The following is a 27430-nucleotide window of genomic DNA, read 5'->3' as shown; positions in this document are numbered from 1 at the left end:
TCCTTTTCTTTTCCTTTCGCAGCCAGATTGGGATGACATCTACTATATTTTTTACATGTTCTAATTCACATAACTTAAACATAATTAAGAATGCAGTTGCCGTTTTTTAGATACTCTGTTCTGGACCATCCAGCACTGCAAAATCCTACTATTTCTCCTTATAAGAGAGCTGGGCAGCTCTGTTTGCTATAATTAACCTAATTTGTACTGTCCAGACAGACTTTCATTATCAGTTGAAACTAGATTCATACAGTCTGTTCTAATAAGGAGTTAAAGGTTTAGTTACTAGACTTCTTGCATTGTATGTTAGTTAGGACAGATTTCAAGTGTTACTAATCCCACAACCGTAAAATCAGTCTGTATATGCAGTAAAGCATGCTTGTTATACTTACTGTGCATTGTGTAAAAAGGCTGTTTTGATCCTGACTTCTATGATCCTCCCCTTCTTCCAGTGTCCCCCTCTTATCTCCTGATAAGAGATACCATGTAGAATCATTCTTCATATGCTCAGTTTAGTGTGTATTGCTAGAGTTTTTTTTTCTTGGGAGAATGCATGTGATCAGCACAGGGCTAATCAGCACAGTCCAGACCAGGGGTGGGCAAACTTTGTGACTTGAGGGCCGCAGTGGGTTCATATATTGGACCCGGGGGCCGGACCAAGAGTAGATGAATGATGTGTATGTGTCATCCATAGTAAGTATAGTAATATTCCCCCATAGTAAGCATAGTAATTCATCCCCCCTATAGTAATTCATCCCCCATATTAATTCATCCCTCATATAGTAGTAGTAAGTAAGTAGCAAGTAGTAAGCCAAGTCCCCCCTGTGTCAATTTACTTACCTTTGCTCCGCGCGCTCTTCTCGCCGTGTTCCCGCGCCGTTCCGGTCTTCAGGGCGGACTGTGAGAGGAGCCTAGCTCCCCTCACGTTCGTCGCGCTGCCCCGCCTACACACATCCTGACAGCCAATCACTGGCTATCAGGATGTGAGTGGCAGCGAGACTGGCCAATCATTGCATTTGAGCGCGTTGCCCTAGCTGTTTTTTTTTTTTGTATCATTGCATTTGAGCGCGTTGCCCTAGCTGTTTTTTTTTTTTGTATCACGCTCCGCGGGCCGGATTAAAAGGTCCGCCGGGCCGTATATGGCCCGCGGGCCGTAGTTTTCCCATTGCTGGTCCAGACAGAGGTCAGGGGTTCTGCATCTTCCTAGAGCAGAATGAAAACTCCTCCTAAAAGCTGTAACCAGTGTTCTGCTGGACACTGATAGAAGTCACAATACTGCTCTAACTGCTGATAGGAGGTATTTAGCAGTTTATATTTACTAAAATTCACGCTTCCGTGTTCTTTGTATTATGGGAGACCAGATATAGTGAATGAGGGTCCTGGGTTTAGTAACACTTTAAGCTAGTCATACATGGATCAAAGTTTGGCCAGTTCAGCTGGGACCATCAAATTTTGATTCATATATGGGTACTATGGTTGTACAGAAGTCGATCAGTACAACTGCCCTGTTGGGTTTTCTCTGCTCGATCAGCACTGCTGGCTATAACTGGCAGTGGTAATCAGTGTATTCTGATGCCTGGGAAGTCCGTTCTGTCAGAAAAATACAATGGCTCAACTGGAGGATTCCCCCATTCACCTTCAATGTGTGGATGGGGAAACTGGGTTAGTTTTTTGTCGTTCAGCCCTCTGGTATGACTCGTGTATGGGCTGTATTTGGACAGACTGACTATGACGTTGTTAGAAAAAAAAATAAAAAATCCTTGCAGTCAGCAATGACACCTCCTTCTGCTTCTTCTTCAAAAAAAAAAAATCTAAATGCTGGATTACTTTTACCAGAAAGCCCATCACTGGCACAAAAAAATGACACCAAGATCATGGCTAGATTTGCCATTCAGGACATTTATATATGGACGTTGGATGGCATGTGGTTAAATATTAGTTGAACTTTAACTATTTAATGATTTGTAGTATTTAATATAATCTACTAGATTTGCCTCTTTGATAGTAATACACATATATTTATTTTACTAATCTATTTTATCCTTTTTGTTTGCAGAATAAACCCAGAGCAGGTGTCACAGAATGAAGGAATTTGACATGTCCTGCTGCTAACATTGCTATGAATTGACCAGGTTTGGCAAGCATGATGGGACGCCTGAAGGCTAAGATGCCAACATACAACCTCAGCTTAACATCTCTGACCTGTGCTGTTTCCACTTCTGTTCTGTTTTTATAACCACTTCCTAACATCCATAGCTTTTTAGTATAGATATGTTATGCACAACTACTTGCTATTTTTGTAATTCTTGGTTATCCGTTTGTGAACAATAACCCTTTATAAAACAGACCTCTGAACAGAGGGTGCCGAAAACCTTTGTAACTAATGTAGAATATTTTTTCCTTTTTTATTTTTACTATTGTCTTAATGAAATCCTCTTACAGGGGTATATAATTACAAATTATTCAGGTAAATTTGTTTAGCAGAAAATGTTTTGTACACGTTTCTTAAATTTCCTGTCTCGCATTTCTCGGTGTTTTTCTACCATCAGTTGTCTTTAAAGGCTTTGTTTAGTCTTGAGAAAAATGTAAATGGTTGCAGCACAATTTGAGAGTCTTGTGCAAAAGGATTTCAGGCTAAACTTTTATTGCTGCATAGTAGAACACACCAGCAGAAGGGAGTTCAGCTAGCTAGTTTAATCTAGTACTGCTTCCATTTTAATACTGCCCCGCCAGCAGTGAACACTTCCTGCTTTTTCCCTTTCGGGAGTGAAAACACAAAACATTCCAGAAAACATGATCTACAAATGCACTTCTTTCCAAAAAAAAAGGAAGCAAATGCAGTTTTGGCAGCTTAAAGCAATGTTGTGCTATTTTGTTACAGTGTACGTAGCTATATGTTTGTTACAAATTCACCTTTGTAAACACTTTTCTTTTTTATCTGTCTTCATATTAAAACTGACTTGACTATAGGTAAACTGATAACATTTTCTAGATCTCTGTAATGATTTCAGTGGTTTTTATGGTGCAGAAGGATAAGGCCTTGTCTGCATTCACTGACCACATCCACTTTGTTCACCACTAGTGATGTGTATTGAGCTCATCTTCGCTTGACCTGTTGTTCACCAAGTGTATAGTTACAATCCAAAATTAGATTTATAGCCGCTTCAAGTTGTATTAAGAATATTTTGCTTTCTGTAATACTGTTAAAATAAAGTTTATTCTGTTGAATATATTATGTTTAATTACGGTTTAAAATGTAAAAATTTTAAAAAGTAGTAATTTGAATGACCTGATCATCACAGCTATGGTGCAGGATCCACCCTTTCCATGTTGAAGCTCTTTTTTTTTTATACTGTCATAAACTCATCACAGTACTCATTTTGGGGTGTGTTTACATTGTCCTAAACATAGGTACAGTTTGCATGGAAATCAATTGACACTATTGTAATCACATTGAAGGTGCTTTGCACTTCTATGTAATATTTAACCTTTATTTCTGCCACTGATATAAGCCATATGGCAGAACAGAATTCTGCATACATCAGCTGCATTCCCTCTTCTGCTGTAAAGCTCCTGGTCTGCTCTCTTCAGTGTCCATTAACTTATACCACAACTGTTCCCCAAATGCTGCTGAATAAAAGAATAGTTGTTATAGCAGGCATTCAGAAATGTGACCAGACACCGCCCAGCTGCTGCCACTCTTCCTGCTTACATTGAGCCTTGTGGTGTCCCCACTGCTGCTGTCCCCTTCTCAGATGTACCTTGTTCTCTTCTACACCACCCCGATTCTCTGATGGCTCTCGTGTCAACGCTTCCAGCTCTATCTCCTATTTTTCCCAACGGTTGTCAGCAGCTGCAGGCACACGGTGGGGATCGGGTTTCAGGATTGAGAGTAGGCGATCGGTAAACATACAGTATGAGTAAACATAATGAGTGATCCTTGCCTATCACTCCTTTCCCTCCAGAGGATTTAACCACCTTCCTGACCAGGCCATTTTTTGCAATATGGCGCTGCGTTAATTTGACAATTGCGCAGTCATGCAACTCTGCACCCAAATTAAATTTACGCCCTTTTTTCCCCCATGAATAGAGCTTTCTTTCGCTGGTATTTGATTGCCTGTGCATTTTTTTTTTTTTTTTTGCGCTATAATATACAATTTTGAGAAAAAAACAATTATTTTTGACTTTTTGCTATTAAACATGTCTTTGCAAAAAAAAAAAAAAAATCCCAATACATGTAAATTTAATTGGTTAATATGATAGATAGCGTTTACAAATGGCGGTGGGGGGGAACTGACTTCGGGTCTCTGACATCCCCAGTGACACCAATAAAGTGACCAGTGCTCATAAAAAGCACTGACACTGTACTAATGGCATTAGGTAGGAAGGGGTTAACATATGGGGCGATCAAATGGTTAGCTGCATGCTGTTTCACATTATGTGCTGTGTGTGAGCTTCACTGTAAGCACACTGCTTTGCAGAGCCATACAAAGCAGTGTGCAGGAGCTGACAAGGGAGAGAACTGTACTATTTACATACAGTTCTCTCCCCCGTCGGTATTATTCAGCGATCACTGGGTGCCGGCAAGTAATCACTGGCTGGGACCCAGTGATTTACAGCCGAGGCCGCGAACAGCGGTGCATATAGGGTGCGCGCCCCTACCCGGACCTACAAAATCACGTATATGTATGTGATTTTGTGCACCCGTGCCGCCCTGTAGCTTTATTTCTGCTATAGGGCGGACGGCAAGCTGTTAGATTACACTCCCCTATTTCTATGTACGGCAACATTTTCAACGTGCTTGAGTTGCAATAAAGTGTATGCCTACCATGTTTTCCAAAAATGCACAATTTAAAATTTTACAAATATGTATTAACTATATCCAGTTTTAGGTTTAGTAGGGATTTTGTAAGTTATGTTGTGTTTTTTGGGAGCAATAATAATTTGTGTATTTTTAACAAAATAGTTTTTGTTGTCATTGGACTGACCAGCTAGAACATATTTTTTTTAATTCATCCAATCCTATGCCTTCAGAAAATATATGGTTTGGGGGGGATCTTTTACAAATTCTGAAAGCTAGAAGTGAAAAATTGTAAAAATGACCTGGCCACCTGAGGTTTTAGGTGCTGCAGAGGGCTTGACAGCAAAAGGGTTAAAAGTATAGTAATCGTTATAGACAAAGGTTAGAGTGCTGAATGCTATATTTAGCATCTACTGGAATATTGAAAACGTGTACGTTATATTGAAAAGTACACATTTAATGTTGGAAAATCCACTCAATGGGAATTTATAAGGAATGGCATTTAAGCAAGTCTGGGAAATCGTTACAAAGTTTGATATTTACAGTTTTATTTTTTCCATAATGCATTCTTCTTCCACAATGCAGGGTTGGAAATGTAAATTCTGCAAACTGGCCTAGCAAACATCCATATTAAGGTCTGTTTTACAGCAATACCCACACTGCTTTATCTGCTCCCAACCATGCTTTTGAAGACCCCTTTTACCAAGGGCTACAGATCAACACTTTATAATAGCATTAATTATAAATGTAACTCTGAACCTAAAACCCCCTAAGGCCCCATTTACACTTGTGTGATAGTACACCAGTGTGTAAAGGAGTGACGGAAACATGAGAAATCTGTTTTAGTGCTACAGGACTAAAGCTAGCCATACCCTTGTAGAATTTTGTTTGAAATGTTTCAGTCTAAAAACATTCAATTTTCTAACCATTATTGGGTCAAATTGATGTTCGTTTTCTACAGCAGTGACAAGAAACTTTAAAGAAGCAGGATGGAAATTTTTTATTGAACACATTTTTAACAGTGAGTCTAGGTTCACACCTATGCTTTTTGCAGTGTGTTTTCAGCCCGTTCAACATGAATTCCTATGCAGGGGCGGACTGACCATTTGGAAACTCGGACACCGCCCGAGGGCCCGGGGTCAGTAGGGGGCCCCATGAGATGCCACTGGTACCTTTCGTAGGCTTTTTTGAGTTTGGGCAAGGACACAGGGTCCCCATGATCCCCTATTGCCCGGGGGCCCCATGAATTGTCAGTCTGCCCTTTTTCCTATGACTCATGTTCACATTCCTGCAATTTCCACTGGTGCGTTTTTTGGGAAAGAGGATCATTTTGTCTGCAGCAGGTTATGTTTTTGGTTTCATAGACTTCAATGGAAATGCATCATAAAAGCATGTACCTGCATTTTTGGTGTATTTTCCTGCATGACAGCAGACGCCTCCTCTTACAAACTTATTTTTTTTTAATACTGTCGCCCATCAGTCTCCTGATCACTGCCACAACAGGTATATGATGACACTGTACTGCATTGTTGACAATATGTGAAAAAAAAATTAATTGCTTCATTTTCCACAAAATTATGACAAAAAACTTGCCATGCCTCTTACTAAATACCTCAGATTGTCTATTTTCCAAAAAGTGGTCATTTTGGGTGTTTTTGTTCTGTCCTGGTGTCTTTGGGCCTCAAGAAATTAGATCAGCTGTTAGTATACCATAGTTTGTGAATAATATACTTTCCTATCAAGTAAATAATGATCACTGATTTGGGTTATTTTCACCAAAGACATGTAGCAGAATACATTTTGGCCTAAATTGTGTAGAAAGATTATTTATAACGGCAGCAAAGAACGCATCCCCCCCACCCCCCCAAAAAATGTTTTAAAAAAGTTTATAGTGCAAAAAATAAACTCAGTGGTGAATTAACACCATCAAAAGAAATCTATTTGTGTGAAAAAAATTATAAAAATGTCATATGGGTACAGTGTTGCATGACTGTGCAATTGTCATTTAAAGTGTAACAGTGCTGAAAGGTGAAAATTGGCCTGGGCAGGAAGTGGGTCAAAATGCCCAGTAGGCAAATGGTTAATCAACATTCATCACATCTTCAAATGAACAGAATTTTCATAGGAATGTTCATATGAAAGTTTGCTTTAACCTGGCAATACACAAATATCTTTTGGAACAAACACTCGGAATGAAACCTAAATACATCAATTATGCAGAAAAAGGAATGACTAACTACCTCCTACCCGGCCTATAAAATGATGGCGGGAGCACTAATATTTTGAGAGGATGTCATATTATGTACTCTAGAGGCCACGCTGTGGCTTGATTTGTCACAGCTTGTTGTACTGGCCTGTACCACGTGATCGCTGTGACCAGTCAGAGCAATTACATGCCAAATGTACACTATGAATTGCTTTCATTCATAACCATTCATTGTGTACTATTGTGATCTCTGTGATTGGTCACAGTGATCACATGGTACAGACATGTCCAATCACAGTGCATCTGTATCGTGATAGCTATCACCAATCACAGCTATCACAATTTTGTACACAATTGCAATGAATGGATGCCATCCATTAAAAATGATTGCTGAGAACAGTGATCATCACTGTTATAAGCAATCCTGATGTAAAAAAAAAAAATACTGGTCACCTCCCCAGAGCAGTACAGTGTCACCATGGTCTGGTCACGGTATATTTTTAAAAAAAAAAAAAAAAAATTTTAAACTTTCACTAGTCAGTATCTGATCACCACACCAGTCATGATAGTGCTGTACTGCTCTGGTGACAGCAAGTAAATGAAATTGTGGGGAAAAACTAAATGTTTTATTTAAAGTGGAAGTAAAGGCAAAACCCAACTCTAAATTTACTCTTGCCACAGTCAAAGCCTAATCTATCTAGCCCTGTAAAGAAACAAATGGCTATACTCACCTGTTCTGTAGCCGCTCCGATGAGACGCTCCTGTGTCCTATAGTAATGTAGAAATCAGAAAATGGAACCGCAGTGAGTGGCATGCAGGTATCCAATACCTCCGGAAATGTTGATTGTCAGAGACTGCAGGAGACATCAGCCCCTAACGATGTGACTATTGTACTTCTGTTTTAGGAAGCTGGCTTTGGGTTTTTCGGGTTCAGGCTTGTGTTCTTGAAATTAATTATCAGAATTGTACAGTGCAGGACACAGGGCTTATATTCTTAGATCATGTGTTATTTGCTGCTACTTTACATGACAGGACACTGGCAAAAACTTTTGCTAGGGCCTCTGCTAGAGCATACCCATATAACTCCACCCACTCCGTTAGACTCTTTAGGTGATGAACCTGTTCTCCGAAGTATTTTCTTTTTTAAACCGTTGAAATTTTTTCAGCAAAATCTTTTATCAGTATCTGCTTATTGCCTTGTGCTACATACCTCTTTCCATTTTGGTTACTCTCTGTGTGTACCTTCAGGGACAATACCTGGACCCCACTCTGTGGGGCTGGCCTGTAATATTTTCATTAAGATACTGGATCCCATCTTTGTTGGTCACTTTGGCATAAAGTGACATGCAAAACCCCTTCCATTCCACACTCCTGAACTATGAGAGCCACACTGCTCTTGACACTGCATACCTCGTGCGATTCTAGCTCCCTCTCAGACACACACACTGCAGCCTGTATGACAAAAGCAGATTTATATGACACTATGTCTTACTTTGGAAACAATTTGGCACTAGTAAAACCTTCCATTTCTAGAGGTGAAAATTCCTATATGCGCTCTTTTTCCTCCTAACCCTGTTCAGGAATCAGATAAGGAGGAAAGTATTTAGAACTGTGAATTTGTAGTGGAGGTTGCAGAGAATTTTCTTTTCTGAAGCTTATGAGATTCAAACTATGGGTTTGCGCCAAATGGTTTCCACAACCAAGTTACAATAAAGGATTCTGTTGTTTTTACAGGCCTTATTTGCTCCTGCAGGTCCATCCCTGTAGCCAGCAATTGTTGCCCTATCCAACTGCCAGGATCATCACCAACTGGTCAAGCCACATCAACCGAGACCAGAAACCTACCTTTGAAGACCCTGCTCTCTCTAAAGAATTACAGCTAATGCCTTCAAACCTATTGTTCTGTATTGATACTCTTATGCACATGACTTTTAATTGTGAATCTCTTGACAAAAATCTTCAAGGAAGAAATTGAGATAACTGTACCCTTATCCCCTCAACACCTCCTTTAGTTGTCACTGGCACACAAGCCTTCCCAGATGCTCTCCTCACAATGTTAGTTAGGGTTGGGGCAGGTGGTTTTCTGTTGGTGTTTGCATTACTCTGAATCTGAGATATCAGAGGCCTCCGAGTTCAATTTGTAATTTCAGAAGGGTACAAAATAGAATTTCTTTCTTTGTTCCCTTCTCATTTCTCACCTTCCATTCTGCTTGCTTCAGACCAAAGGAAGGTAGATTTAATGGCCACCTTGCACCAACTTTAGGCACAAGGGGTGGTTGTACAAGTTTGTTCAGAAGAAAGGTGTCTGTTCAAACCTATTTACAATTTCAAAACTAAATAGGGGCATTTGCCTAATGCTAAACTCAAAATTCCTAAACAGATTTCTTTGTGTCCCAAACTACTGGATGGGATCTACCTGATCTGTTACTGCTTTCCTCAGGCAAGGGGATTTTATTGCAATAGTAGACATACAAGTTGCCTATCTCCATATTCCTATTCTCCCATAACACAGTGCTCCCTGTGTTTTACTGTGGGAGACCAGAAATTCCAGTGGTTCTAAAAGCAGGGTTTGTTTTTACCTTACCATGGGTGGGGTCAAGACACGCTCCCCCTGTCAATGGACATACAGAGCTGGGCTGGTATGGGAGTACTGGTAAAGGGGAGAGGAGGCTCAGGGCTGCTCTGTGCAAAACCATTACACAGAGCACAGAAGTATAACATGTTTGTTATTTTAAAAATAAACATTTTCATTTGTAATTACTTTAAGGCTTTTCTCTGCACTCTTGAGTGCCCACAAAAGCACTTGCCTTCTTCTGCCTGTTTTACTAGCACTGGACATTCATGTCATAGGTTACCTGGATGACCTACTAAAGAACTCTTCAGCTAAGACCATCTTCAAACTTTTGGTTGGATAATCGACTTTCCAAAGTCTGTTCTCTAGCCTTCACACAATCTAGAATACTTAGGCCTAATCTTGGAAATAGCTTAAGTCAGAATCCCACAAGCTCAAAAGAAGATTGCCTCCCCAAGGTTCAGCTCTCAGACACTCAGATCACAATGACACCTCAATTTGCTTATGCAGGAGGGTCCTGGGCCTCATGCATGCCCCTTCTATGCAATTCCCTTTGCCCAGTTTCACTCCAGACCCCTTTAATCCAACAACCTCAAAATGTGGAACAAGCAGATCCAACTTTTGGATGACTTAATGCTTTTGTCCATCCAAAGCTCTCCCTGGCATGGTGGATTTCTAATCGTTTTCTGGGATTGGGTAAGTCATTCCTTCACACGATTTGGAACATAATGACACATTTGAGCCTTACAGGCTGGGGCAAAGTTTACAACTCCCTGACTGTCCAGTGGACATGGCCCAACAGGATTCAAAACTCCCCATCAATATTCAGTAACTGAGAGCCATCAGATTGTATCTGCAACATTGAACCTCCCTTATACAAGGTCACCCAATCAGTGTACAGTTAGACAATACCAAAGCAGAAACGTATATATTCCAGCTCTCAGCCATCCGCATTCCAAGAGTGGACAACTGGCAGACTTTCTAAGCATCGAACCAGGAAAGTGGTCTCTGCACCCCAAAGTTTAACCACTTGAAGACCAAGCCTATTCTGACACCTCTCTCCTTCATGTAAATATCAGTATTTGTTTTGCTAGAAAATTACTTGGAATCCCCAAACATATATTTTTAAGCATTGGCCCCAGAGAATACAATGGTAGGTTTTGCAATTTTTTGTCATACGGTATTTGCACAGCAGTTACACAATACACAATATAATACCCAATTGTCTGGTAAATATAATTATGATGTTACGCTGAGTTGATAGATACCCGACATGTCACTTGTGTAATGGCACCAAACTACAGTACTTAAAAATCTACATAGACTATGCTTTAAAAGCATTTACATGTTATCAGTTTAGAGTCACACAGGAAGTCTGGTGCTAGAATTATTGTCTTCCTTTTTTGACGTGGGGGTGGAATCCCCTTCTGCCAGCTGAAAAAGCAGTCTAATGGTTAAGCAGCCACTAGGATTGATTATAAAAAAAAAAAAAAAAAAAAAAAAAAAGAGATGATGCCTGTAGCTGCAGGCTGGTATAACCACTTTAAGCCTGGTTAACCTACACGTACATTGCCAGCTTGAAGTAGGTCAAACCAGATGTGGACATTCTGGCCCAAGGTTCAACAACAATCTGAACTAGTTTGTGGCCAGGTCTGGTCTTGACCAGGTTCTAGCCTAGAGTACCCTTAAAGGGACAGGTTTCTTCCCTATCAATCCTCCTCCAGAAACCTCTTTCCTCAATTCTTTATCACAACTTTTGCTCATATACAGTAATTCCCCTATATACGTGACTACTTTATTTTGGATCTGGGGGCACGAATGCCAATCCATGCAGTGATTGGACATAGCATAATTTTGGCAGCTGTTTTCAGCCAATAATTTTGGCTGTGTCCAATCACACACGGGGTTGTTTACTAAAACCGGAGAGTGCAAAATCTGCTGCAATTCTGCGTAGAAACTGCAGCTTTCAGGAATTTTATTTGTCAAAGCTTAATTGAACAAGCACTAGGTTAGAAGCTGATTGGCTACTATGCACAGTTGCACCAGTTGAGTGCACTAGTTTTAGCAAATCTGTCCCACGAAGTTCTGTGTTTTACAAAATACAGAACTCTGTGTACAGGGAACAGCCATATAGTAAAAAGCAGCACACATTGAGCACATTATTACTGTTAGGCTCACGATTAACCCCTTGAGTGCCCCTAGAAGATAACCCCTTCCCAGTCCATAAGTATAGTGACACTACAGTATTAGCAATGATCACTGTATTAGTGTCACTATTGATGTTGGTTGCCTGCTACACTATCTCAATCCCATTATAAGTCTCAGATCACCACCATTGCCGGTATTGCGTCATAGCTGCTTAAATTCCAGTATATATGCTATAGTTTGTAGACACTTAACTTTCCCTCTTATACACTTATTGGGATTTTCCAAAGTCATGTAGCAGAATACATTTTGGCCTAAATTTATGAAGATTTTTTTTTTTAATGGATATGTTTTATAACAAAGTGTTTTTTCCCCAAAATTGATCGACTACCCCCATAAGAAATCTATTTGTGTGAAAAAAATGATATAAATTTAATTTGCGTGCAGTGTTACAAGACCATGCAATGGCCAGTTAAAGTAGGGTGGTGCTGAATAGCTGAAAATGCTCTAGTCCTGAAGGGGGTAAAATCTGCCAGAGCTCAAGTGATTAAGCTTGCCTTCATGTCTGTTAATTGTTTCTGAGTTAGCTGCTTACTCTTGTAAAGAGCATTTTCTTGTTTTGCACAAGGACAATGTGATTTTGAGAGTAAAACCTTATTTACCCAAGGTGGTCTCCTCTTTCCACCTCCCGTCCCTCTGTCCTGTCTCCAAAACATGACAAGGAAATTGCCTTACACCATTTGTATGTGGTTAAAGGGCAAGTTCACCCTTTTGTAGGAAAAATAAATGTACACCTTTTTTGCAGGTCTAAGAAATGTGTATTTATTATTTTTTACTTTGCATCCTGTAAAGCACTGCAGCCGTGATCTGCAGATCATGGGTGCAAAGCCTGGATACTGCGGACTCTCAATAGGCTGTCTTCCCATACCTTTAATAAGGGCAGGCAGTTACTGAATGGCAGGAAGAATCACCAGTGCCCTCACAGTTCATTGAGAACTACAAGCTGTCATGGCTGAGGGTACTTGTAGTCTATTCATTCACTGGAAACTGAACAACGTGCCTGTGTGGGCGGGGCCCCGCAGAACCACACTGTTTTCAATTTGTGACAGCGGGTGTGAGGAGAGGAACCCCTGCTCGCTGTCACAGAAAGGGGAGCACTGGTTGCAGGAGGTGGGTGAATAGGAGCATTTTACACCCTAAATATTGGTGTAACATGCTCCTAAAGGTGAACTTATCCTTTAAGGCTGTCAGAGTATACTTGGCAGCCATAGCCTATTTTACCAAAATTGAGTCATTTTTGATTGTCCTCATGGAGGACACCTTGCTTCCTGCGCCATCATTGCCAAGTGAAGTGAATCGGGCAGCTCAATTCCAGGGCCTACATCATTATGAAAAGTTTCCTTTTCTATCAGAAACCATTCTACCAGGGCGTTTGGTGTCTTACCTGTAAATTCCTCCTTATCTTGGAGTACAGTGCAGGACAGGTCCATCCCAGCTATGTCTTGATTACTTCTTATTGCTTGCTAAAAAAAAAAAACCCTCCAAAATAAGGAATTTACAGGCAAGTCAAAATTCCCATGTTGTTGCTTTTATACATGTGAATAAAACTGCATATCTTTCCAAGTTCATCAGCTGACATCCTAAGCTCCATATTTTAGTGAGTGCATTTGTACCTTTGCTGAACTACAAGAAATAAGTATTCATGTAGAAGCATGATTTAAAAATCAGCTCTAGTCTATATGAAAAATTGGTGAGCTGTTATTGCCATTTAGGAAGCTTTTACAGTCCGAAAGTCCATTCAGCCTATTTTCAATTAAAGTACATTGTAGCCAAATTCAGAATGCTTTTCATTGTGTAGCCTTGGACTGCAGCCTCTTGTCTCATAATAGAGTCCTCTCTCTGAGGACTGTAGAGAAGGAAGCTTGGAACTAAGGGATGCTTGGCCATCATTTTCAGTGTAAAATTCAGGGCAATTAAAAAAAAAAAAATCACACTAGTAGCTACAGAGGTTTAGTGAGGGCAGCCAACCACATAGGAAGAGGAATAAAGCCACAGCTGTTTATGTCCCTGTGAACATTTTATTATTTTGTGAAGTGTACCTTTCTCTTATGTTCATCGAAGGACACAGCTCTTAGTCTTGACCATAGGGTTATAGTACCTCCTTCAGGATTAGGACACTAGGCAGAAAAAAGAACACAACACTGCTTTTGGGCAGTCCTAGCTGGTAGTTGACCGCTCTCTTCTGTAGGCAGCTCATTGTTTTCTGCCTACTGTTAGGAGTAAGGACCTAGCTCCCTGCTGGGGCCTGTGGTTCCATAGTTTAAGCCCTTTTTTGTCCTCCTTAAGGATCTTCAATCAACAGTTGAGCTGGGTGACAAGCTGGATAATCTTGATCCAGTAGTTGCCCCAGCCATGCCAGTGAGTGCATGCAGACCCCTAACTGTCTTCTGGGTTGGCTGTGACAGGCCCATCCTGGATCAGGACAGCCACAGAGTTAAACATCTCATGAGGACACATATGACTGGGTACCTGAAGCTGCCCTCACCTTACCTTGGGTGTGGTGGAGGGCTGTGGGTACTCCCTTGGGTGATCGATCCTGCAGGGTCTTTTTCTCCCCTTCAATCTTGGGTTACCTGTGCCCAGTCCCCCCTCCCACCTCTTCTATCCATCTGATGGGTGTCCTGGCCTGGGAGAGTGGGGCTCTATCCAGTCCATGGGCGGGCTCTGAGACTGCTCTCCTGGCATGTGGAGTTGTTTGGGAGGCTTGCCATGTGCTGGGTAGGATGCTGGTGGACTTTTTGACAGGGTCTGCTTGTGTTTGCGGTGGCCATTTTGGTGGGTACTGCCACAGTGGCCATTATGGAAAAGACCTTCTCCTATATGACCTGGCTTTGTCCAGCATGCGGCCATGTTTGTTTAGCCGCATGGCAACGAACATTTTGTGGTCCTCTGGTTCAGGGCCTGTGGTGTGGGGGTGGCCCCCTTTTCTGTTCCAGACCAGGTTGCATGCTCCTACACGTGCCCTTCCCCTTCTGTAATGTGGGCACAACTTACAACACTGCTTTAACCTTGGTTTGCTTTGGTGGTAAGTCCTGCTGGGGTTCCCCTACCTCTGTTGAACCCTGTTGGGGGTGTTTTTTTGGCTTCCTCTCCATGGGCATTGGTTCCCAGTGGTGCCTGGTCTGGGTATGTGTGCCTGTCCATGGAGTCCAAGGAGCATGCTTCTCCTCCAGACCCCCTCATGGAAGCCGCAGGGTCCTCTATTTTTTTGGATGCACTCTCAGCAAATCCTTTGTCTCCCATGTGGAAGTGTTGTTAGGGCATAAAGCAAGTAAACCCCCCCCCCCCACTCACCCCTTCCTCTTGGATTATTCTAAGCTAGAGTCCAGCACAGCCACTGCAGGTCCCGCTTTTCCTATGAAAGATGTGGTCCCTGATCCCTTTGAAAGTGAGGATGATTCCTCTGCCACCATGGCGGCACAAGAAAGAGCTCTAGTGTACATACTCATTACCTCTGTGTGGGAAAATTTGAGGGCAATTCTGTGGTGATTGGGTAGACAGCGGCCCCCTTTGGTACTCACAAGCCAGCACATTCTGCTAAGGTTTCCTCTTACCCTGTCTATTTTGAGAATTTTTTTTTTACAAAGATTGGGAACGTACCAAGCATCCTTTTGTGGTCTCAAAATGTTTTTGGTCCGTCACCCCTTTAAAGAGGCTTTTCTGAAGAAGTGGACCTCTTCACCTGTCGTGGACCCTCCCATCTCTAGGTTGAGCAAGGTAACCATAATACCAATGGAGGAGTCTCCTTCCATAAAGGATCCCGTGGACAGGAAGACAAAATTGGTCATCCATTCTATGTTTACAGTCGATGGCTCAGATCTTCAACTGGTTTTGGACACAGCCCTTGTGTCACAAAGGCTTACTGACTGGGCCAAGCTTTTATGCCAAGGTCTGGGTACTGAACAGTTTTTCCCAGTCTACATGTAGCTAGCAGACCAACTGGTCCATGGCCTCAATTATCCTGAGGAAGTCACGTGCCTATAGTGACGTAACGCGTAGATACGCCAGTGGGAGGAGCCTGTACGATCGACGGCTTGACGTCATATCCAGCGCGGGCGCCATCTTGGTGCTCCGTTTTTTCAACATACAGTACACCCTTTGAGTGGTGTGAAAGCCTATTCGTTTGGAGTGTTTTGTAAGTAGGATTTCGTTTTTTATTGTTGCAAATAAAACGGTTTTACACTATAGGAGTCTCTCTTGCCTTACTGGTTATCGTTCTGGAGAGTCATATACTGGTACCACCTACGATTTATGGTATAGCCAAGAGGAGGGAGTTTCACCACCATTGTCGGAGTGATCCATCTTACATCCGGAGGGACACCCACTGCATTACTCAAGGCTCATTGGTCCTTAGGGGCCTGGGCAGGAAGGTGAGGGGGCACCCCAGCTATAGAGGATTGGCACATTGCAGTTCACATCTGCATGGAATTCGTTATATGCACATGGACACTACCCACAAAGTTATTTTTGTGTCACTGTAATCCATGAGATCCTTATTTGCGAGTGTTTCACTTCACACTTATATCTTTATGTGTGTGCATATGTTTATGATAACCCAGGCCACACACTATTGAGTGGCTTGTGTGACTGCTTAACTATATATACATTTATATTTGTGACCCTTAGCGCCGTACTGTTTGTTTATATTTTAGCTCAATTATGTATATGATGTGTCCTTGGATGCTGCTCCACAGCTGTCCATGTTCTCAGTCTCAGATGTGGTGCTCTGACAAGTCCTTTGTTTTAAGTGTTGGTCTGCCAAAGTGAGCGGCTCTTTGGTGTAACCCTGGACAACATAATCAAGAATCTTATAAGGGAGTACTCTTTTCCTGCAATCCAGGAAGAGGAAGGAGCAGCGCCACCAACAGGGTCCCATCTTCTCAGCAAATAAGTGGCTTTTTCATTCACTAGGCTCCCCAAAACAAGGGATCCGAGCATTTCAAGGCTCCTTGGCATCAATGCTTCCCCTTTCCTATTTCCATCTGTGTCATTTTCATTGGTTCGCAGATCTGTGGACTTCTCTGCTTCTCTGATAATTGGGTCAACAAACTGATTTTGTCAAACTACAAAATAGAATTTCTTTCCTGTCCACTAGAAAAGTTCTTTCCTTCCATTCTTCATCTTTCTGCGTCTTGTCTGCTGGCTCTCTCCAGGGCATGATAGCCTCAGTTCCAGACCTGGAGAGGTTTCAGGGATTTTACTCCAATTTATTTACGGTTCTGAAGGAAAAAAAGGATCTGTCTGAGACTGGACCTCAAGGCCCTGAATTTCTTTGTGAAGTTTCAGACATTCAAAATGGAATCCATCCCTTCTGTGGTGGCCTCCCTTCAACAGTGCGATTTCCTGGCCTCCATAGACCTGAATTAGGCATACATGTTTCCATCTGTGCTGGGCACTAGAGCTTTGTGCAGTTTGCCTTAAAGGATTCACATGATCAATTAGTGGTGCTCCCTTTTGGTCTGGTGTTCACTCCCCAAGTATTTACCAAGGTGCTGGCTCTGGTCCTACCATTACTGATACAATGGGGAATTGCCATGATATGCTATCTGGACAACCTTCTCCTGTGAGCATAGTCTCATACTGCACTGAAGGATAAGGCGATAAATATGTGCACATTGCAGGAGTTTTGCTGGGTTCTGAACCTCAAATAGTCTGCTCTGACCCTGACTAGGCATCTGGAATATCTAGGTCTGATTCTCAACTCGACACAGGCCAAGGTGTTTCTCCCACCAGACAAGCTTCGGAAACTCTTGACTGCGGTTCTGTCGCTGCTGTTTTGCAGGAGGTGGTCTGTGTGTTTTTGCATACAAGTTCTGGGCCTGTCTGGTTGGGGGGATGTTCTGGGTCTGAGGTCAGCCCAGGAACTTCAGACACCAGAGGAGTCTCAGCTACCTATCAATGTCCTGGAGCTACAGGTGATCAGACTTTGTCTAACTTACTGGACGGAGCTTCTTCACATACAAGATCAAGTCAGACATCCATGGCAGTAAAAGGATCTTGGCAGTGGCACACACATTCTTTGGTGGGCAGAACTTTGCATGCTGGTTCTCTCTGTTTTACATTCCAGGTGTAGACAACCTGCAGGCAGACTACCTCTGAGGCTGGATCAAGGAAAGTGGTCCCTGCAAATGGACTTGGATCTCCTGGAGTCCTGTCTCAACAGGAAGGTGTTGAGATTTGTGGTGAATGCCAGGGATTCCCTTGTTGATGCAACAGATGCTCTGGTGACACCGTGGAGCCATTGTCCGGTCTAGCCTCGTTGACCCTGGTATGCTGATGTGGTGTGGTTGGCCATGTACGCCGTCTGGAGGCTTTCTATGAGGGAAGATTTTCTGTCCCAAAGAGTGATCATACTCCCTGTTTTGCCATCGTTGGCTTTGATGGCCAGGTTCTGCGGGACAAGGGGTTGTCAGGCTTCATCATTCCTACCATGTTGAAGGCATGTAAATCCACCTCTCAGAAAATATACCATTGTACCACCTTCTCGGTGTCTCGGATTTTGGCCTTTCTCCAACAGGGTATTGATCAGAAACTTGGCTTGAGTACCATTAAGCAAAAGGTTTCTGCTCTTGTGATTTTCTTTCAATGTCCTCTGGCCACGCATTCCCTGATTTGTACCTTTTTATTCAAAGGGATTGGCATGTGAATCCTCCAGTGCACTTGCTGTGGGACCTGAACCTCATTCTGGCAGTGTCCCCCTTCGAGAATATTAGGGATCTTCTGTTGGTAATGCTCTCCCAAAAGGTCACCTTTTTAGTTGCTATCAGGCACTGCTTTGGGACGTCCCTATGGTTCGAGAGTAAGGCTAGGTTCACACCTATGCAGGTTGAGTTTGAGCCGTTTCTGCATTGCGTTTTGCACCTGCATTTTTACCGTGTTTTGATGCCTTTTGCTTTTTTTATTTTTCTTGTTGCTATTCAGATTTAAAACGCAAAATGCATCAAAAATGCAATACATGCTTTTCTGCAGTGTTTCCATTGAAGTCTATATAACCAAAAATGCTACTTTTTGCGTTCAAAAAAGTCCCTGACCCTTTCCAAAAAACACACCGGGGGAAAACGTGTAGATGTGAACATGTACCATAGGAAATCATGTTAAATGGACTGTACTGCGTTTCTGCAAAACGCTGAAGAAACTGCTTAGGTGTGAATCTAGGTTAAGGAACAGCTGTGTCCTTCAATAAATATAAGAGAATTTGGGATTTTTTTTGTTAACCGTTGTAAAATTCCTTTCTCTGAGTTCATTGAAGGACACAGCACCCACCACTCTTCTGGGATTTTTTTTCTACTGCTTTGTGACAAACTGAGCTGACTATAGCAGAAAGGGTTAACTACCAGCTAGGACTACCCAGAAGCGGTGCTGTTATTTTTTTTTCTGCCTAAGGTCCTACTCCTGAAGGTGGTGCTATAACCATACGGTCAAGACTAAGGAAGAGCTGTGTCCTTTAATGAACTCAGAGAAAGGGATTTTACGGCGAGTAACCCAAAAAAACTTTTGTTTTAAAAAAAAAAAATCTTCATCCTTACTTTTTTTTTGGACCAGGGACAGTATAGTAAGTTGAGAAGAGATCTTCACAAAGTAAAGCCAAAACACACTAGGTAATGCTCCTGTTACAATAACACGACAGCTGTCAGTGAATTTAACCAACAGAGCCACCATAAAAAAAATGGATAAAATGTACTATCTTTTCCACGTTGTATCAAAAATTTGCAACAAATAAAAAAAAAACCTGAAAAACTGTTTTACAAACATACTAAAAAGAATGCCATGATTTTAAAATTACATTTACATAATACATCTATATATGGGAAAAGGTTTATATTTACCAAGTGTGTCACGGTACAAAAGTGCCAGGACGGTTTGGCTGATATGCTTAAGAGTGGAGAATCGTCACAAAAAAATTGTGTAAAAGATTACTTTAATTTTTTAGTCATGTAGAAAGCAAATTTTTATTCAGTTTAAATTCTAAATCACCTGAAGGTGAAATAAGCAAATAAGACGTTTTTCACATGATTGAACATTTGAAAATGCATGGGCTGCATTAAAGTGGTTGTATACCTCTGAAATAAAAAAAAATTAACAAAGCATATCCTTCTATAGTGTGTACTTGCCTTTATCCAAATTCACCAAGTGGGATTTCTCCTCTCATTCCCCTGCTATCTGCGTGAGTCACTTCTTTTTTTTTTTTATTTATTTATTTTTTATAATTTTTATTAATTACGTGTTACAAAATACCTTTATTATACACCCTTTCTCCCTATTCCTCTCCCTACTCTTACCTTCTCCTCTTTCCATCAGATCAACATATTTCTTTGTAGTCCTATGTTCACACCACCTCTCCCATGCTTTTAGAATTCTTTCCAGTTTATCTTTCCCACTATGATATAGTTCTTCTTTCCTACATATACTATATATATTCCACCCGCTTTATCCAATCTTTAGCTTTTGGTGCTTCTTGGGTCTTCCAATATTTGGGTATCAACCCTTTTGCTGCATTTATTAAATGAAATACGATCGTACTCTTATATTGTTTTACTGTAAGACCAGTATTATGAAATAAACACACCCATGGATCCATTATTAAACTTTCTCCTTCAATTTCTTTTTTTTTTTTTTTTTTATTGCTTTTCTCATAGAAAATAAACCAGAGAACATTACATAACAGAGCCTTTGGGCATTCCCCGGCTTGAAATCAACATTCTAACATAGAATATCACTAGAACAGTTAAGAACTTTAACAACCAAACATTAACTCAAATCTGAAATCTGCTCGGTCCACTTGAAACAGAAAAAAAACAAAAACTAATTAAAATGCTATCATCTCTACCATGTTACTCAGACATAGGAAATTAAAGGAAGACAGCAAAAACTCTCCCATCCCGCTGCACCAGACCCACAAAAAACTAATTTTAACCAGCATCCCAACCTGATCAAAAACATATCAGTATACCCAGCACAATTCTAATGTGTCTGGAAAGATGCATTTGTAGTAACAGACTCAGTCCATAAATGCCACACTTTATGGAATTTACCAAGACAGCCTCGAGACTCATTATGTGGCTTTATAAAGGGGGATGGAGGCATTTACTAGGGACGTCCAGAAGTCAAGAGAAGGTATCTCTGGCAAACTCCACTTCAGCACTATGGCCTTCCTTGCATAAAAGAGAAGGCCAAGGAGAGTTCTGACCGCTTGACCAAAAGCCAAGCCCAGCAAACAAACCTCAACCGTCAATGGTATGGGTATCATAGTCAACTCAAAGACAAACCTCGGAACTGCTTCCCAAGATCCCTGAACTGCAGAACATATGCATGAAGTCAGCATCTGGTTGGGTAAATTTCCAGTAGTGGGTGTGAGCCCCTGGATAATTTCTATTCAAGCATATAATACATCCTGTGTAATATCTTGAACTGTATAAGTCTATCCTTAACCGCCACTAATTGCTGAAATGGGTACTCCCAAACATCCCTGTCCTCTGCATCCATCTGAGGAAAGTGAGCCTGTCACTTAGAGTGCAGGCCCTCCAACCCTACATGAACAGAAGGTAGCAAGGCTTTATATATCTGAGAGAGGTTTACCCAGGGGGTCTTCTCCCAATAGGGATTCTATTTCAGACCAGGTCTATTCAAACTGAGAAGAAAAGGCATGTTGAAGCTGAAGGTAGCGGAAAAGGTGAGTGTTAGGCAGACCAAACCTCAGTTTCAGAGCATCAAAGAATCTAAGAGTGCCTCCTTCACAGATGTGTTCTAAAGTTTTGATACCATGGGAGGCCCACACCCTGGGATCAGGAATGGACTGGAATTCCAGGAGTCATGGATTAAGCCATAAAGGAGTATCAGGTGACCAAGTGCCAGTGATATGAGGTTGTTTGTCTAGAACACACTGCCATGCTCTAATCACAGTCTTCATAGACAGAGTGAGTGAAAAGGGAGCCCTAGTGCCTCTATACAGTAGGTTCCTCAGCGCCTCATAAGACTCCAAATGAGCTGCCTCTAACACTACTGAGGAGTTAGAACCATCCAAAACCAACCAGTTGTGAGTATGAGTAAGCAGGGCCGCTATGAAATAAGCCTGGAAGTACGGGCATGCCAACCCGCCCTGAGTCCAGGGCCTATGTAGGGTCACCCTACTGAATCTTGTTGCACCCGACCCCGAAGAAAGGACGAGATTATGGAGTCAAGCTTCACAAAGAAGGCTTTCAGTATCCAGACCATATAGGGAGGATTTTCATTTTTAGTAGATTTATTTTACCAAAAATTGTTAGGGGGAGATTATCCCATGCCTTCAACTGTAGCTTGGTAGAAGATAAAAGGGGTTATAATTTAATTTAACAATTTCAGTCACATCCAGAGAAATAGTAATCCCAAATTAATGCAGGGAGGCAGTCCAGGGTAAAGGAAGGGACACATCCGCCATTTTTTTGGCCTCTCGGTCAATAGGTAGTATTAGGCACTTCCCCCAGTTCACTCCCAAGCCAGAGAAGTCCGCAAAGCAGGACAGGATACTTAAATCTTCCCAAAGGGATGGGCCTGGATCATTAACCTCCCTAGCGGTCTGATTATGTCCATATTTCTGTGCTCAAAGCGGTACATTTTTTTGCATGGAAATATGTATTTTTTTTATTGTAGGCCTGTAATGTTTAGGAATAACTCACTGAACAAAAGTCTAGTAAACATCCTGGGTATGTTAAAATTTGAAACACGAAATCATAAATTATAATTTAATAAATAATCATAAAAAATAATATAATACATTTAATTCAATAATATAATCAAACCAAAAACACTGAAATTTGAAATATAGCGCCAAGTTCGCACATCACTGCGCAAAGTCGCAAAATCATTTTCAGTGTCCGATGACGAATTTCCCCACGAATCATTATCGCTCAATTCTGCAAGTAGTTCTAATTTACTATTTCTGTTCTCTAGCTGGTCTAAAACAGCTTTTGACATTAAGGGACGCTTTTTGGACGCCATGGACGTTTCTCAGTTTCCAGGCAGAAAGAACAGTAAAAATGCAGGGAGGGCACAGGACAAAGCACTAGGGACAAAATGTATGTGAAATGGTTTGATACAGTAATGTTTTACTATGTTATTTTAGTGAATGTCACTTTTTGTCATTTTCAAATATCCCGCTGTTCCGTCCTCTTACGTCCCGACGTCGCAGGGGACAGAACCCAGAAGACAGATGCCGGCATCCTCCGGAGGACATTACAGGGGACACTGCAGGAGGGACATCGCGGGAGTGCAGGACAAGGTAAGAGAAGAACAGATCCCGGAGCAGCGCTGCATGGTAAGCCCGAGTGTAGCTCGGGGTTACCGCTTGTGGTACTGAAACTTTACCCCGAGCTACACTCGCGAATACCGCCAGGGAGGTTAAGAAAAAGAACTAAATCATCAGCATACAATGCTACTTTTTCAGTTATGGTACTCACATGAATGCCCTGGACCACATCAGACTGTTGCAAAAAAGCCGCCAAGGGCTCTATCACCAGAGCATAAAGAAATGGAGACAAGGGGCAATCCTGCCTCGTACCTCTCCCCATGGGGAAGGCCTGATAGAGCATACCCACCAATCTAATTTGAGCCATCGGTGTCTTGTATAATATCCCAATCCACTTACGGAACAAGGGCCCGAACCAAAGAACCTGCAGAATTAGACATATACTGCCAGCATACAGAGTCAAATGCCTTTTCTATAACAAGGGCCACCAGCACTCGACTTCCAGAATCCTTGGCAGGGAGTTGGAGATGAATAAGTACCTGGCGAAGGTTTACATCCATGGATTTACCCGGCATGAAACCTGTCTGATCAATATCTATTAGTGAAGGCAGGACTCTCATCAACCTGGTGGACAGGACCTTCATTAGAATCTTAAGGTCATAATTCAGGAGGGAAATTGGTCTGTATGATGCGCATAAGGCAGGGTCCTTCCCTAGCTTGGGGATGAGAACAATATGCGCCTGATACATGGAACCAGGTAGTTTCCCATCTTCCAGACAGGTAAAGAACAGGTGTTGTAACTTGTGGGCCAGAATCTTACCATAGGTTTTGTACCATTCCCCCAGTATACCATTCAGGCCTGGAGACTTAGCATTAGGGAAAGATCCTATGGCATTTTCAATTTCAAAGGTGGAAATGGGAGCCTCCAATGCCTCCGCCTCCCCAGGGTCAAGAGTGGGCAAGGAAAGATCCCAAAGCTCCTGAAACACAACCAGGCTAGGCGAAGAAGTGGGTGGACTAAACAATGATTTAAAGAAATCACAAAATGTATGAAGTATGGCCTTAGGTTCCGTGATCAGATCAGAGCAGAGGGTCTGCCACCAAGTTAGCCAAAAGCTTCCCTTTTTTATCACCAAGCTCAAAGAGCCTACCCGCAAACAATTGAGCATCGGGCTGGGTAAGTGTAACATAATGATGACTCAAGTCCCTTCTAGCCTGTGCCAGCTAAAGATAAGCATCTGATGCAGGATCTGCAGCAAAGGCTGAGGCAGCTTCAGACTCACAGCGCTCAAGGTGGGTCAATTGGGCCCTATGATCCACACGGGACACTCTAATGGTGGAAATATATTCTCCCGGCATGGTCACCTTGAACACTTCCCACACCATTGCTGGAGGAGCAGAGTTCTCATTAGTAGACCAGAATGTTGCCATATGTGGAGAAATCAATTCTGTTACCTTTTCATTATGTACTCATTGAGGTACTAGTCTCCATAAACCTGGATCACTTGGAGACCCCACACTCAAACATATTTCCAACAGAGAATGATCAGAAAGACCGGCTGGAAGATACGAGGCCCCAGAAATCTTTGACAAAACTGGTACACTACCGAATGCTAAATCTAGCCTGAATGATGTAGAGCCGACAGGTAGGAGAATATTGAGGTGGCTGGATGTTTCTACCTCCAAAGTTCAGTGAGAGCAAAAGTATGCTTCCAATCCTTCAGATTTGAAGATATTATATGGTGCGGATTGGAGGTGTCAAGATCTGGGTCCAAAATAGAATTAAAATCACCTCCAATCAAGAGGTGCTTAATCTGATATGGGGCCAATTTCTGGAAAATTGTGTATAATAGCGAGCAATCCACTGGTGGAGGCAGGTATCTCCTTCAGTTTCTATTATTTGTTGTACTATCTTCTGCCAGTAATTCTGTATCTTGGGAAATTCCCACCATATATGTGCCATTGTACCCTCTCTCCCACACCCCCTCCAGCAGAGCAAAGAATTCTCTGGGTGATACTTTTGCACTCTACTCAGCATATCATACCATCTTGTCAGGAGTTTATAATTCATCTCTGCAGTGTTCATATCAATTGCCCCTTGAGCAATTCTAAATGTTTTCTTTTTCTGTTGTTCATTCAGCCGTGATCCTAATTTCTTTTCCCATCTTTCCATATATAATGGAAAAACCAGCTTCTATCGAAGTGTACAGTAAGTCTTATACATTACATTACATACATTATATACATACATTACAGTAAGTGTCTTATACATATGAGAGGTGCAATGTTTTTGTGTTCCTTCTAAATTCATCAATTGCTCTAGTAGGTGCAAAAGTTGGTGATATCTCCATTCCTCCAGCACATAAAACATGTCCCTGTTGTTGTGTTTCAACTCTTGAAAATAAATATTTCTCCTATTTTCATAATATTTTTTCATAATATTTAAATGTGCATTCCTATCTTTTATCTTTTATTTTGTTCCTACTAGTGGTATTACTGGTGAATTATATCCCCATTCCATCTCTTTATATATTAAATACCATATCCATAATACATTCCGTGTTAAAGTTCTAGTATTTTCTGCTATCGAGCGGAATTGTGGAATCCACATAATTTTACCTAATTGTGCTTCACTCAGCGTTTTTTCAATCTTTACCCAACTTTTCCCCTGTGAGTTATAAGCCCATTCCATAATTTTTGACAATTTATTATCTCCTTACACAATACCTCCTGCTTAATCCTATGTCTTTTATTTGCTCATATATATCTCATTATCACTCTTTGTAAGACCCTAAGAAACACCAGCGGCAGATATATTGGTAACATTTGAAATTTATATAGAATTTTTGACAATATCACCATCTTAACCATATTTATTCGCCCAATCCAAGAAAAAAATCCCTTTGAGCTTCTTCTCAATTCCTCCTTTATCTCATTAATTAACGAGACATAATTTACATGGTAAATACCCTTCAATGATGGGGTTAATTTAATTCCTAGGTAATTTAATTCTTTATCTTTCCAAGTAAAGGGGAACTTTCCTTGTATTGCCTGTCTCTCTGCCTTTGATAGATTAATATTCAATTTTTCTGACTTTGTCAGATTAAATTTAAAGTTCGACAACTTTCCATATTGTTTTATTATACTCATTAAGTTTGGTAGTGTCAATATAGGATCTACAACATAAAATAACATCATCTGTGTACAAAGCTACTTTATGCTCCATATCTCCGATCTGTATTCCTGTTATATCTACACTATTCCATATAGTCGCTAACAGAGGTTCTAAAGATAACATAAAAAGGAGTGGCGACAATGGGCATCTCTGTCTTGTTCCATTAAAAAGTGTAAAAGGTTGGGACAATGAACCATTACTCTTTACTACTGCTGAGGCTGACTATATACATTTTTTATCCATTGCATCATTTTATATCCTAATTCTAATACTTCTAAAATATTTGTCATAAATCCATAATCTACTCTGTCAAATGCTTTTTCAGTGTCTATTAACAGGAATCTCACTGGGGGTTTACTTTTTCTTACTTTCCTGCAGAAGGAGTAACGATCTCAGGCCTTTGTCCCTTTCTTCTCTCCCAGGTACAAACCCCACCTGGTCAAATTGGACCCATTCTGGCATTAAATATTTTATCCTACTAGCAATAACCTTTGCATATAGTTTGGTATCTACATTCATTAGTGATATTTGTCTGTAGCTAGCACATTGAGATAAATCTTTCCCTTCCTTAGGTATAATTGTAATGTGTGCCAACAATAACTCTTTCCTCATTTCTATCCCTTCTCCTAATTCATTCATATATTCACACATTCTGGGCACCAGTTGTTCCATAAATTTCCTACAATATCTTACTCTATGCCCATTTGGCCCAGGGCTCTTTCCCACTTTTGTGCTCTTTAAAGCTACTCGTATTTCCTCTTGTGTTATTGGATTTTCCAGCATTGCCATTCTTTCTTCTGCTAATCTAGGTAATCCAGCTGCTTCTATAAATACATTTCTATCTTCTTTCTCCCTCTGGTTCACATTGGTCCTTGTGTTTAACAGAATATGAGCTATAGTATTCTTGGAATATGCTAGTGATCTTAGTTGGATATACTATCTCCCCTGATTTATTCCTGATCTTCTGTATATAATTAACCGATTTATTCTCTCTTAATATCCTTGCCAGATATTTCCCAGGTTTATTACCCCACTTATATCTTTCTTTTGCCACCATGTTAAAAATCCTCTTTATATTCTGTTCCAGTAGATCATTTAGCTCTTCTCTTGTTAAGATTATCTTATGATATACCTCCATTTATGTTCTTCTTTTGTGAGCTTGGTCTAATTCATGTATTTCCTCTATTAATATTCTCATTTTTTCTACCTGTTTTCTCTTTTTTTTTTTCTACCCATACTGAAATCAGGAT

General features: G+C 41.2%; 1 protein-coding gene across 25 annotated transcripts in view; it reads left to right on the top strand.

The window, feature by feature from the left end:
* EPB41L2 (erythrocyte membrane protein band 4.1 like 2) overlaps window positions 1–3228 on the top strand; it is a 296017-nt gene extending 292789 nt beyond the window's left edge. For all 25 annotated transcript variants that reach the window (XM_089676149.1, XM_089676147.1, XM_089676145.1 and 22 more), the window contains one exon: window positions 2057–3228. The gene's annotated coding sequence lies outside the window, so the exon portion shown is untranslated. The remainder of the gene's footprint in view (window positions 1–2056) is intronic.
* Window positions 3229–27430: the final 24202 nt, after the last annotated feature.

Source organism: Staurois parvus, unplaced genomic scaffold (assembly GCF_062004578.1).
Source record: "Staurois parvus isolate SC_StPar_1 unplaced genomic scaffold, SC_StPar_1.0 ptg000165l, whole genome shotgun sequence".
NCBI lineage: Eukaryota > Metazoa > Chordata > Amphibia > Anura > Ranidae > Staurois > Staurois parvus.
Note: the sequence above shows the minus strand (reverse complement) of the source record. Positions and strands in the feature narration are given on the sequence as shown.